Genomic DNA, 5,000 nt, shown 5'->3' with positions numbered 1-5,000 from the left:
TAGAAATGAGCACAAGCTTCTCTGTTTGCACATTGCCCCAAGCCCCTTCTTCAACCCTCCTGGTCTAACACATTTGACACTTTTTTGGAGGAGACAAGGAGAAATTATGCCAATTATTCCACCTTCTCTGTGACCTGATATCTCAATAAAAATAAAAAATAGCCCCAACAACCGAAGTGATGGAACACAAAGGACTCAGAGGATAAAGGTTGGAAGGGCAGAACAAAGAGCTAAAAAAGAAAATGCTCCGGACCACATGATTCTGAAAGGCCCATTCACCTCACACTAGGAATGCAGGGAAGACAGAATTTGTAATATTCTTTTTTTTTTTTTGGTTCCATAAAGGTTCAATTAAAATGAAGGTTGGGAACAGAGGGAGGAAGTTTGGCCTGTCTCACGTGACCCAAATAGTCAAGGCTTCAGAAAATAAACTGAGTGCTCTTGAGAGAGAGAGAGAGAGAGAGAGAGAGAGAGAGAGAGAGAGAGAGAGAGAGGAGTCTATTTGAAGCCACATTCTAACGAACCTTAATAAGTTAATGCAGAAATCCTCCCAAGGAGTCTGGCTATAGGAGACATTGGTCTCCACTGAATCAAAATCTGTTATGTTGTAATATAATAGATGTAAATTAAAACAGAAAATCTATCATGCCTCTAATGTACCCTGATAGCTAAGCGTGTGGATCCGTACTAAGAGCGGCACAATGAGGAAGGGTGATATATGGCGAAGCTGGATGGAGGGTGAAAAGCGTGGCGAGATGAGCGGGAGAATGGCGCAGCCCGCGTGCGCTCCTCAGACCCAAGGGCAAGAGACGAATAAATGTTGATTAGTGTTGATTTTGTCCGACAAACGCCTGTCGAGTGACAGTTGGGCTAAGCTGCACTGAAAGAGAACCATTAATCTTGGTCTGGTTTAAGTAGAGTATATTAATTTGTGTCATTTTTACTAAGTCGTACTGAGAAAGGCCTCTTACTGCTTTGCATTTGACTGCTTTGGTGGTTTAGCCTAGTTTCCCTCCCTCTCTTGCCTGTTATCACCCCCCTCCCCTTAAAACAGATACCATGGTGGCAGCAGCATATTCAAATGACACAGCAGGGGAGCAAGGGACTGAGCTCTCCTCTCTTGGATTAAGAAAATAAACTCCCAGGGTGTTGGCATAGCAACAGCATTTCAGATGAACTACTATATATTCAGTGATTAATAAATTAACATTTTTTACAGTTGTTCCTCCTTTGCTCCCCCATCTCCCCCAGCCCCCTCTTCTCTCCCCTCCACCTCCTTCGCCATCATGCCTTCCACCATCTCCATGCTTGGGCTCCTCCCTCCTCCCAGCAGAGGAAGGGAAGAATTCTCTAAGAGATCTAGGCTGGAATAGAGCTCTTACTCCAGAATTCTCATCTCTAAAGACAGTCCCACTAACCTCCTCATCACCCAAGGGTGCCACCCACCGATCTCAGGTATAAACTAACTCACTGCTCAGTTCTCCATTACCAGATGCTGAATTTATTTCCACAAGGTTGGGAGGAAGAGGATATAGATCTCAAAGACCTGAAACCTGAATGTCCTTTCCCTATTTTATTTCCATAAGGTTGGAAAAACAGGGCATGGATCTCAAAGACCTCAATGAATGCCCCTTCCCCAATTTATTTCCATAAGGTTGGAAGAAACGGAGCATGGATCACAAAGACATCAAACCTGAATGCCATTTCCCCAATTTATTTCCATAAGGTTGAAAGAAACAGGGCATGGATCTCAAAGACCTCAAACCTGAATGCCCCTTCCCCAATTTATTTCCATAAAGTTGGAAGAAACAGGACATGGATCTCAAAGATCTCAAACCTGAATGCCCCTTCCCCAATTTATTTCCATAAGGTTGGAAGAAACAGGGCATGAATCTCAAAGACCCCAAACCTGAATGCCCTTTCCCCAAATTATTTCCATAAAGTTGGAAGAAACAGGACATGGATCTCAAAGATCTCAAACCTGAATGCCCCTTCCCCAATTTATTTCCATAAGGTTGGAAGCAACAGGGCATGGATCTCAAAGACCTCAAACCTGAATGCCCTTTCCCCAATTTATTTCCATAAAGTTGGAAGAAACAGGACATGGATCTCAAAGACCTCAAACCTGAATGCCCTTTCCCCAATTTATTTCCATAAAGTTGGAAGAAACAGGACATGGATCTCAAAGATCTCAAACCTGAATGCCCCTTCCCCAATTTATTTCCATAAGGTTGGAAGAAACAGGACATGGATCTCAAAGACCTCAATGAAAGCCACTTTCCCAGTTTTTAAAGAAAGAGACCAAGAAGCAACAAAGAAAGCTATATCAAAGGCAAAATATACCTCTCTCTTCTGAAACAAAGACATATCAACACACAGGCTCTTCTCTATGGTCCTGGCTATCTCTAAAACATCACCAAGAGAAAGGGGGCAAATTCTGGCCTGTATGATGGTATATGTAAGCAACAAACATTTATTAGCACTTAGTTAAGTGTCAAGCACTCTGCTAAACACTGAGAAATCAAAGAAAGACACAAAAGAGCTTCTGCCTTCAAGGAGTTTATATTCTAAGGCTGAGAAAATATGTAAATAAACAGTCACCGTCCATATATATAAAGAGAGCAGAGGGCATGTAACCGTAGAGGAAAAGGCTCTAGACATATCCTGGGAGAGGGCAGAAAGCATAAGCATACAGTTAACAATAAATAAATGCTTGTTGATAGATCAATTGACAATGTTAAATTCATGTACAGACAAAGAGTACCAGATAGTTTTTAAGGTTTCTCCCAATTCTAGGAAAATATCACTGATAGAGATAGAAAGAAGATGAGAGATTCCCTGGCCCATTCTGTATCTAAATAGAAATGATCCATACACATACTGAAGCACATTACATGATTTAGAGTGAAAACATTTGTGATGGAAAATGATGGTCAAATTCCTTCATAAAAACAAAATTTGGGGACAACAAAGCAGAGCAGTGGATAGAGTACCAAGCCTGGAGTTGAGAGGACCTGGGTTCAAATTTGGTCTCAGATACTTAGCTACCCAGCCCTTACCCTTCTGTCTTAGAGGTGTAACTAGGACAGAAAATAAAGATTTTTTTTAAAAAGCAAATTTATTTAGTGCCTACTATGTGTGAAACACTATGCTAAGGAATTCAATGAGACCAAAAAAAAGACAACATTTATCCCAAATAAAGCATCATCTAAGGGAAATTCTTAGGAAAGGGAGGCATAAGAGAAATAACACTGAAAAAGTCAACGTTGTATGGTTATTCAGTTGTTTTCAGTCACATCCGACTCTTTGTGACCTCGTTGGAGATTTTCTTGGCAAAGATACCAGAGTGGTCTGCCATTTCCTTCTCCAGTTCATTTTACAGATGAGGAGACTGTGGCTAAAGGGACTAAGTGACCTGCCCAGGAATCACAGAGCTAGTAAATGTCGGAGGCCAGATCTGAACTCAGGAAAATGAATCATCTTCACCCTGAGCCCTACATGCCATCCCCTGTGCGACCTAGTTTTCCCATGGGATATGCCATACAGAATAAAATAAATAAAATAAAAATAAATAGAATAAACAGAATAAAAAAATAAACATTTACACCTACTATTATGGGAACAGAAGATAGAAGTTCCTTCCAACAAATTCTTCTGCCACTATTTTAGGCTCCCATGCTCCATTACTAAATAGCCTTCCCCCATCACAAAGGATGCGGCGAGAAGGAAAGAGTTAACGGTGCCCCTGTTCTAGATCAAAAGCACAACATGTGTCCACAATCATAATGTGGCCTCCTTGGTCTTTAAGTCATTATAAAATTTTGGTTACACGTGTCTTGGGGAAGTTGATGGAACACAACAGATTGAGCTGTAGACCCTAAGCCTCTCTGGGCTTGTATAGTGCCAAACCTACTGTGGGCTTTCAATATGTTCCACTGTCATCATGCACCTAGAAATCATGGAAATATTTCTACATTATGAAGACAAGAAAATCAAGGTCAAAGTTTTAGCCTCCCTTCTTCAATGTGAGTAAAGAGAAGAGAGAGGATTCACTTGAGAATTAACTCTAGCTTTCGCCTACCTGACTCAGTACTCTAACCTCCCAACTAGAAAACACAGAAATATGCCAAAGTCATTTTAATTCCTTAGAAGGATAAGCGGTACAACACACAGCAATAAAAAAATGAAAACTAGGATGGAAAAATCATAGAAGCATTGAATGGTACCTCCTTTGTCTTTGTAATTTTAGCTATAATACAGCTCTGCCATTTGGGGGTTCTGTAAAGGCTATTTCGTGTCTCAACGGTGGCAAAGTCCCAAGGATTTTCCCAATGGAAGGGTATTAGGTCATCACCAAAGTAATAATGATGGAATATGAGTATTAGTTCTGGGATGGGGGTAGGGGGAGGCAGTAAAGGAAATCAAATTACGTCCGAGAGGACCAGGATGAAATGATGCTATGGCTCTGACTTAAGTTAACAACAGCTTGTGATTTGTAGTTGATGTCATGGCTCTAATTTGCCTCTATACGGATGATGGCCCATGAAGGTGAGTGGTGTTATTCAGCATTGCCCAGCCTAGACTACTGGAACGAGAGAGGCACAACAGTAACCCATAGGCCAAGATCTGACACTCAGCTGAAGCAAAACTGTTTTTCCTAGGTTCTTTAATATGGAAATAACCAAATCAGAACCAAATCTGTATCTAATTCTTAAATCTGTATTATTACCATTGCTAATTATAAAAGCCATCTTTATCTTACTAATTTAATATCCATTTTAATTGTTTACTGGTGTTTGTTTAAAGTGTATCTGGATGCATGTGTCTGTCTGTGAAAATATGTCTTGTTTATATGTTATCTATTGTAGATTGTAAACAGTAATGGCAGGGGCTGTCTTTTTCCTATCATACTTGTAAATGTGCCCAGAGGCTAAGCAGTGATGAGCTTCTCCAATAAGTAAAATAATTAATTAAATAAGTGGACTTGTTGGTATCTACGT

The 5,000-nt window shown here is 40.5% G+C and overlaps 1 protein-coding gene across 1 annotated transcript in view; it reads right to left on the bottom strand.

The window, feature by feature from the left end:
* Positions 1-5,000, bottom strand: part of PBX1 (PBX homeobox 1) — a 354,301-nt gene that overhangs the window by 260,805 nt on the left and 88,496 nt on the right.

This window comes from Monodelphis domestica, chromosome 2 (assembly GCF_027887165.1).
Source record: "Monodelphis domestica isolate mMonDom1 chromosome 2, mMonDom1.pri, whole genome shotgun sequence".
Lineage (NCBI taxonomy): Eukaryota > Metazoa > Chordata > Mammalia > Didelphimorphia > Didelphidae > Monodelphis > Monodelphis domestica.
This window is presented reverse-complemented; position numbering and strand designations above follow the sequence as displayed.